General features: G+C 33.7%; 2 long non-coding RNA genes across 2 annotated transcripts; both read right to left on the bottom strand.

The window, feature by feature from the left end:
* Nucleotides 1–288: 288 nt before the first annotated feature.
* Nucleotides 289–2,477, bottom strand: LOC145790207 (uncharacterized). The gene is made up of 2 exons (XR_014328871.1): nucleotides 2,440–2,477; nucleotides 289–1,939 (listed from the first exon to the last, which is right to left on the bottom strand). It is a non-coding gene; the product is annotated as an uncharacterized LOC145790207 (long non-coding RNA).
* A 595-nt stretch (nucleotides 2,478–3,072) lies between these two features.
* Nucleotides 3,073–3,978, bottom strand: LOC145790206 (uncharacterized). The gene is made up of 3 exons (XR_014328870.1): nucleotides 3,865–3,978; nucleotides 3,639–3,704; nucleotides 3,073–3,450 (listed from the first exon to the last, which is right to left on the bottom strand). It is a non-coding gene; the product is annotated as an uncharacterized LOC145790206 (long non-coding RNA).
* Nucleotides 3,979–9,511: the final 5,533 nt, after the last annotated feature.

Genomic DNA, 9,511 nt, shown 5'->3' with positions numbered 1-9,511 from the left:
ACACTTTTACCAATTTCAATACACTTTTTACGCATCTACCAACATTAATGACAACCCTATGGGCAGTCGTTAGCATTTTCCATTAATTATTTGTATAACCAAAATGTATACCACTATAAAGATGTATATGAAGATTTTTACTGTGTTTTCCAACAGGACACCTGGCCATTGAACCATTTCTACATCTAAAAGTATATTGAGATTGTATCAATCCTCTAATGTTATTAATATGAGTGTAGCCATCTCACACCACAAAGAATTAGTTTCCTAGATTGAAGTCCATTTTCCTTTTCTTTTTTTTTAACAGCAAAGATAAAGATTTATTGATGATAAAGCAAAAAACATGCAAAATTACATCAACAAATCGGAAAGTGCACAAAGATTGGAGAGAAGTCAATCGAGAGCAACCAAAAGATGAAAAATAGAACAATAACACAGCAAAAACAGCTTCGAACAGTAGGCCAAACAGAACAACTTCAAAGCAGAACAGAAACAACTTCAGCAACACAAAACAACCAAACAGTCCATCAACAAAACAGAACAATTTCAAAGCAGAACATCAGCAGACCAAATAGCAGCCTCAGAGCAGCAACATAGAGTAATAGCATACACCATTAAATAACCTTTGACGGGGTTCTAATTTGTTGGATATGGGAAACAACATCCTGTACTGAGTAGTAAAACCCTGCAGTGTTGCTTTTAATCCACAAAGCCACTCTGAGTTTAATCAATTCCTTAACATACTAGAACCTTAACCAAAACCAACTCAAGCTGCATAAGCCTGTGACTCCAGTCCACCCACACACAGCAAGGATCATACTAGCAGTGGCTTGGCCCACCCCCAGCTCACCTTAACACAGTAGCATTCACAGTCACTTGATCCACATTGCTACCCTCACCCACCCCCAAAGGTATTCCTAGAGCAGAATCACAGCAGAGAAAAAAAACAAAAAAAAAAAAAAAACATACCAGCAGAACACACCTGGGACCATGTCAGCATCAAGCACCATGCTCACAGAACAACAAGGCAGCCATGCTCACCCTCCAGTTCTGCTACAGTGCTTGACTTGAGGCAGATTAAAGACCAAGACAATAATAGAGTAGAAGTCCATTTTCCTGACTTAACATTCTATTCCTAAAGAGAGCCAAAGTTTTACTTTTACAATTCGACGATCAAATTCACAGGTGACTACTTATGTTACAGTTTCACTTCCATCTCCTAATACATACATACATACATCTAATACCATTAACTTATGTTGTGTAATGAGACTCTCCTTCCATTACTTTTACAATTCTTAAATTAAATGTTCTTTTATCAAGTATCCTAGTAAGAAAAGAAATCTATTCGACTAATTTTCACTCCACTTTCAAATGCAATTAATTATTAAATGTTTATCCCTCTTCTTAAAAGTATATGTTTGTAAAGAAAGAAGTATATCATTGCAAATCCTAAAAGCAATAGATTCATCATTGCTCTCTTACAATTATTAGAAATAACAAGCTTTACTCTTACAATGGAGGTGCTCATACAATGTCCCATTTGATGCATATTCAAAAACCAACATCCTTGTAAATGGTTTACTCTCTGTGCAATAACCCAGTAATATGTGACCTGTATTCTCATGATTTAATCTTGCCAAATCAGCTACCTAAATTGTAAAAATAAGTGAGATTTTAAAAGTCGTTTGTCACATATCTAATTACGTTCACCATCAATCTAATTACTTTACCTCTCTCTGGTAATAAAGCTCAAGATAGCCTATCCAATGCTCTTCTTTAATGCAAAGCGATATTACAGCAATCTCAGGCCCACCTTTCATGGTCCCTTTGTAGACTAGACTGTCTGGAGAGGACCCAATAATGTTGCTGAAATCTTCACATGCTACTTCGAGTTCTTGTCTGCTAAATCTCAATACATCCTTCAACATCTCAGAATCTGTATAGACTCCACCGAAGTCAACATTAGATCTATCATATTTAAAGAGCACAACTTTGAATCTTAGATGTAACCTAAGAAGCACGGACACTTCTAAGAAGGTAACATGCCTTGTCCGACAGTGTAGGACATTGACACTCCATTCTACTTGTCAGACAGTTCCCAACATTTAGACACATGAAGCACATTACAAGTTTGAATCAAATAACTTAGAATCCAATGATAAAACAAAAATAAAATAAATCATATCTACCCTCATTTAAACTTAAAAATTATTATCTGATTTAAAAATTCATATATTGACATATAGTAATTATTTATCTTTATATATAACATATAATAAATATATAAATTATAAATATATATATAATAATACAAATAATATATTTTGTGTGTTTCCCATGTGTCATGTCATGGGAAACATTTGTGAAGATTTTCATGCTGACATGTCCGAATCCATGCTTCTTAAGATGCAATGTGGAAGATATAAAAGAGCTTACCTATGTATATCGTCATGTGATCCTTGTCACTTGAGGATACCTGAGTTATCCTGAGTTATCAAAAAAAATCATTCAAGTAAAGAGGCTGCAAGTTGAAGTATTGAGGCTAGTGGAAGAGATCAGGTAGTAGGTCAGGAGGGGCAGGTGGTCAGTTGTGGATTGGGGTGATAAGGTGCATAGAGGAGGGAAGAGAATAGGAGAGTAAAGGAAAGTGAAAGTTCTTATGGCACCATTATTAGAATTTGGACTAAAAATGGAGAAAATTTGACAATTTAGAGATCAAAGTAAAAGAATCTTTTATCAAGGGCCAAAGTGAGAAAAGAATCATACTCTATGGGGGAGAAAGTGTAATTTATCCTGTGTATATTTCCATTTTTCTTTCCCTTAATAATAAATTCACGATCCAATCCAAACATAAACATAGCTCCTCTCAGGAGCTTTTGGCAATTTTGTGCAGAATAATCAGTTCTCTTAATGCGAAGGCACAATTAGGGAGCAAGTAGTGCTAAATTCAGAAAATGAAGGGAATGCCTCTCTATCTTTGATTGCACTACCAGTTGTCAAGCTAAATTTCCTTTTATCAAATTAGCATTGACCATTTCAATATACTTTATGCCCAAGCAAATAATAATATACTAGCAATTCAACTATCTTTCTTACTAACTAAATATATTAGGGAAAAGAAGTTATTCTGAGCATATTCTAAGCATCAAACTTTTGTTTTATTTCAAATTATAGAGGTGAGACCAAAACCCAGCCAACATACCCTCTTGCAGACACAAACATCAACTAAACTAGTAATATTCACAAGATTTATTTAAAAAGCATGAAGAACCAAAGCAAAAGCGCCCAGATCAAAACTGCATTGCAACCTTACAAACTTGACATATTATCACCTTTCTGAAGCTAGGAAAAATCTCAGGGCTCAAAAGTCATATTCTCTGCCTCACGCTTCAAGGAGTCAAACAGCACAGATGACAGATAATGCTCTCCAAAGCTGGGGAACACCACCTGTCAAAAACAAACAATAGAATATTTGTAGGTGGTTAAAATTCTGAGATTTGTCCAATGTTGTGTTCAGCCAAATTACCATGCAATATCTACTAGTACATTAAAATTTGCCCAATTGAGAACAAAATATACACAAATGACAGAACAAAACAGCAAAGCTGAACTTGTATGCAGAAAATCAAACTTACAACAATGAGTTTTCCATTAGCTATCTTAATTACAGCAGCCGCAGCAGCACCAGATGATATTCCTACCTACAATACATGTTACCATAAGCACCATCAAACTTGTGAACTAAAAATATAAAAAAACCTAAGACATGAACTTAAGAGTTCAGTAATTTTTAGAGAGGACAGTGATATAAAAATGCCTATAAGACCCGCAGTTGAATAATATGAAAAATTATGTTCTTACCAGCAAACCTTCTTTCAATGCAAGAAGCTTGGCAGTTTCAATAGCTTCCTCACTTGATATCGGCTGACATGTCAGATTTTCATGTGATCCTCGTCATGTGATCCTTGAAGTGCTAAAAAACATATCATTGAATGACGCAAGTTATCCTCACAAAGACATATCATTGTAAAAAGAACTAAAACCCAACATCTTATGCTGTTTAGGTATCCAAATACAAAGCTCTATGAAAACTTTTTCTCTTTTTTTTTTCTTCTTCACTTTTCAACATATACAAAGCTCTATCCAAATACAAACATGGTATATTTTTAACAAACATGGATCTGGCATTTTTAACCAAATGATAAGAACATTTACATTCCAGTTGGCATATAGGTTCTATTGTAGTCAACTTTCATATCATCCAAATTCACGTTACACCCTTCTAGCAAACTGATAATATCAATAGTAAAACCATGGATGATGAGAATGATCAGTGGATGTGCATAATCATGAACATCCACCAAAATGTCACAAAAACTATCAGAAACTGAATAAGATAGCTTAGCTCATTCACTCCTAAACCAGCCTTGGAGGCATTTCCTAGCTACTGGAAAAAGAACTAATATCTGTGCAACATACAGGAAAGAGAAGACAGAAGACAGTCGAAGTCTTTTAAGTCGGTGTTTACCTGTTCTTCACGTCAGATGTTGTCATATGAAAGTCCTTAAGTCGATGTTTACCTGTATGTAAGTCAGATGTAGTCACATGTTGGAAGGGAAACTTCCCATAATATGAAAACTCTTTCCAATCACAAAATCACTAAAAGGAGGAGGTTTAGTAGTATAAATGTTGCAGAAGATACAACCCAGTCTTGGACTTAAAATTATGCACGTCATGTGCTCGATCTAGCAATATTTGACAATTGTTTTGATGAACTGTCACTAAACTAAAAAAGAAGGAAGAGAAATAACTCAAAAACTTCCATTTCTGGGGTGGAAAAGACTCAACAGAGACATGCATCTAATAAACATCAACTGCCCAGAGAACATATATATGCCTGTGAATCACAATCCATGCAACTATGGTTCTGCTTGGTGCAATTATATTTGTGACACCACTTAGACGACAATCCTCTAACCAAATGACTCAATTTATAAAATTTCTGAACCAAACATAAACTTGCTTAAATAGTACGTTACCTTAACCAGGTATTAAGATATTGCTCCAACTCCATCATTATAAATTTATATCCATGGCGAGTCTAAATAGCAAGCCCATAAATCATCTCATGAACTATCCACAATAACATGTTTGATAGAAAAGTTCTGCATAAAATATATAAACTTCTAACAGTTACAAACAGACATTATAAAACTCAATGGACATAAACTTCTTCAGAGCAAGGTCACATAAAGGTTTTTCACCACAGTTCCAAACATTGATATTTATATCTTCAGCATCTTGATCCAGTCAACCACCAAGGTGATGCAAAAGTAAAAGCAAAAGCAAAAGCAGTCTTCAAATGGCATCCTACAAGCAATAGAAGGGGTTGCACTCTTTCATGAGAAGATTTATCCACCACATTAAGCTTGTTTTAGCTCAAAGACACTGTAATCTCCTTTTAAGTTAAAAAATGAAGATAGAGAGATCAAGAACATTAGAAACAACCAATTAAAGGTGGTCATCATACAAAACCCATCAAAGGTAATTATGCCCTAAATATATCATTACAAACTTTTGAGTTCAAAAATTATGAAACAAACCTTAATCAGACGCACTTGAAACTCGTCGAGCAACAGTAGAGGAGCAGAAAGAAGGGCGAGAGCTCACGCACACGGTGAAGGCTTTTGCCCCATGCTCCTGCACCGGATCGGAGTAATAGTTTATTGATTGCTAATCAGAGTCTTCATAAACTTCTCCATCATCAGAAAGTTCATCGAATGATCGAATATCAAGCTGATAACGGAGGATTCCTCCGATTCCTCCAAAACCTCTGCAGAACTGAGATCCCTCCTGCGATTTATTGGTGACAAACTCCAAGGTGCATCCAAACTTTTTGTACTCATTAGCAAACCATTCAAGAAGTGTAGTCTTATCCTGAACCTCCAATTCACCAGCGGTTCCAGCATCTAGAAAGTTACTTTGATCAGCCATAGCAGCGTAATCCAATCATTTCCATCTCCATAAATAACCCACATAAAAAATCAAATTTCTCAGAAAACCCATCATCACAATCGAATTTCCCCACAAAACCCTTACCATACGATGCGAGATTACGGTGAGCTAGAGAGAGTGGACACCGATTGAGGGCACCAACACAGAGAGGGAGAGGACGGACCGAGACACAGAGCGAGATAGAGACAATGGAGATTAGGGCTCTTTTTTTTTCTTTTTTCTTTTTTTTCTATTTTCCTGGTACAAAACGACGTCGTTTTAAAAATGGCGACCAAATTTTTTTTGTCGCAAAAAAAATTCAATTCGCGCCTCTATAAAAATCAAATTTCCCTCCCAAACTTTTGGCGACCAAAATACCATATTAGTCGCAGAAAAGGTACCTTCGCCAACCAAAAATTTTAGTCGCCAAATCTCAATCAACGGCGACTAAAATATTAGTCGCTAAAAGTACAAATTTGGCGACTAATTTTTTTTGGTGGCTGAAAATAAGTTTTTGGCGACCAAATTTTTGGTCGCCAAAAAATATGTGACCTTCTGCGACCAAATTTGTGGTTGGTCGGCAAAAGCATACCACTTTCTGCGACCAACTCATTTTTTGGTCGCCAAAATATAACCTTCTGCGACCAATAAAATTTGGTCGCCAAAAATAATGATAATTCACGACTAATTAATATTTGGTCGCCAAATATCATTTTTTTGCGACCAAATTTTTTTTGGTCGGTAAAAGTGGTCGCAAAATGTGTAAATTCTTGTAGTGAATACTGGAATTTTTTAATTTTTTTTAAAAAATATAACAATTAACCCCGGTTATATACTAATTTTTTTTGCAATTTAGACCTTTATAACTAAAATACCCTTTCATAAATTGGATAATTTATATTTTACCCCCTTGAACTATCACCTCATATCATTTTACCCCCTTTAACTATCACCAAATATTGAATTTGGACTTTCTTTTTCTTTTTTTTTCATCTTATCACTAAATTAATTTTTAATTTGTTAGAAAAAAAAAATTCAAAACCAAACAACAAAAATATTTATGAAAAAATCTAAAAAAATTCTCACTAAATATTTAAAAATATACTGGTTTTATTTTTTTTCTTTTTTCTTTTTTTTTGTCTTTAGTGATTTAAAAAAAAATCACAAATATTTAAATTTTAGGTGCATCTAAAAATTTAAATATTTTGACTAAATATGAAAAGAAATTACTAAAAATAAAAAAATATGGAAAATTATTTTTAAAAAAACCACTTTTATCATTCGCACATTTCCTAATTTTAAGCACGTGTCCAAGATATTTAGAGCTCTTTTACAATTTTCTCTTTTTAAAAATTTTCCACCCATTTAAAATAATTATCAAAGAATTTTATCTGTTCACACCCCTCAATTTGTCAAACTTACCCTTAACTCCAAAAGTTTTTAAAAATATTATTCCATCATTTCATATTGACCTCCTTAACATTGTAATAACTAGAATAAATATTGATCCTAAACTCATATTGAAGTCAACTTGTGAAATTAATCTGGAGTTCGTGAGTACTAGAAGAGGATTGACGTGAGTTCTTTGAATTTCATCTCAGAATTGTTTGAGTCTGCCAATACATTCACAAAGAGAGGAAAAATAATTTTTGAATAGTGACAATGTGACTTCAAAATTCTAACAAGCTACTTCTAAATGCTAATTTTTCTGTTTATACAATATTTTGTTGTTAACATGTTTTATTTTATATGCTCTATATAATCTGAAATCCCATGCTAGTTAGTTTATTTTCTATCAATTTTGTCGCAATATTTATGCTTAAATCATTGTGTTTTATTTTGCTAGACTAAACATTTAGGCCCATCCAAGCCCAATTTTCAATCCAAACTTGTTTGCCTAGGCCCAACTAGAATACAAAGATTAAACTTGGGCTAGGCCTGAATTAGATGACCTAACAATAAGTTTGATTTCCTAGCAGGGGTGTGCACCGGTCGAGTCGGCTCGATTTTCCCATCAATCCGTCACCCGACCCGACTAGATCAGATTGAAAAAACTCATCTATTCTCGACTGATGTATACTTTGAAACTACAGAACTCGGTTTAATCAGTTTCGTGGTTTAATAGGATGAAACCGAACTATATCAAATGAGCAAAAGATAAAAGAAAAAAACAAATGTAAATCTAACTTTGGCCAATATAGATTGTATGATCCCAAATTATTGGTTTTCCTTTTTCCATTCCATTTTAAATCATAGTATGTGCATACATCTATGTATATATATATTTACATACGTAGATCTTTGAGAAGAGTAGAGGAAACAAACCACAAAAAAAATAATAATAATAATAAATAAATAAAATAAAATAAAATAAAATAAGAATGACAAAGACCTTTATTACATAGATTTGTGATCGATCAGTAATATTTACATACAACAGTTGCCATCACTCGCTTCGATTTTTAAGCAGCCACCACCGTTCCTTCCTACAACAATATCTTCTTTGCTTGAGCCCAGTAGCCATTGATGTAAATTAGAACTGACATCTCTATGTGTGAGAAGATGAGAGACAGAGAGAGGAGATAGAAGTTTAGAGTTCTAGAATTCAAAAGTCGTGATTTATTTGGGTATTTGAGAGAGAAATTAAAGAACAATCAGTGATGAATTGAGGGGCACTTTGGGAAGAAACTAAAAAAGCTAATTTTTTGACTTTTTAATTTTTTCAGTAAAAAAAAAAAAAACTAACTTGTTTAGCCAAAAAAGTTGCAAAAAAGCCAAAAAACTAAAAAATTAACTTTTTACTAACTTCTCAAACACTACTAAAGAGAAAGAGAGAGTGGGGGTATCGTCGAGTTTTTGAGAGAAAGAGTAGTTCAAAAGAGAGAGAGAGAGAGTCAGTGGTGTATTAAATGGAATAGAGAGAGAAGAAATAGAACGGTGATGTGCATTGAACAGTAATGTTACATATCACTAAAAGTGGTGTTCTAAAGCTCAACTAATGAGTTAGCACATACTTAAAAAAAAAACAAAAACAAAAACCAGCAATATTATGACAATAAGTAAGATCTACTACCACATTATTAATATTAGGAAAATGAGTGGGAGCACTAATTAGTGCTATCACTAATGATGTAGTAGTAGGCCCCACCATGAATGATTTGATGTTTTAGCCTTGGTGTTGTATTTTTTTTCTTTTTTTATTGAGTGTCATGTCATTAGTGGTCTTTTTAAAGCTTCAAAAGTAGTGGTCTCTATCATTGTTGTTAATATTATCACTAATTAATGATCTCAACCATTTTTGAGACATTGAATACATAATGTTTGACACTAACCTAAATGGAATAGAGAGAGAAGAAATAGAACGGTGATGTGCATTGAACAGTAATGTTACATATCACTAAAAGTGGTGTTCTAAAACTCAACTAATGAGTTAGCACATACTTAAAAAAAAAAAAACAAAACAAAAACCAGCAATATTATGACAATAAAGTAAGATCTACTACCACATTATTAA

This window comes from Camellia sinensis, chromosome 5 (genome assembly GCF_055761805.1).
Source record: "Camellia sinensis isolate YWXY chromosome 5, ASM5576180v1, whole genome shotgun sequence".
Taxonomy (NCBI): domain Eukaryota; kingdom Viridiplantae; phylum Streptophyta; class Magnoliopsida; order Ericales; family Theaceae; genus Camellia; species Camellia sinensis.
The sequence above is the reverse complement of the archived record's forward strand: the minus strand, read 5'-3'. Positions and strand labels throughout refer to the sequence as shown.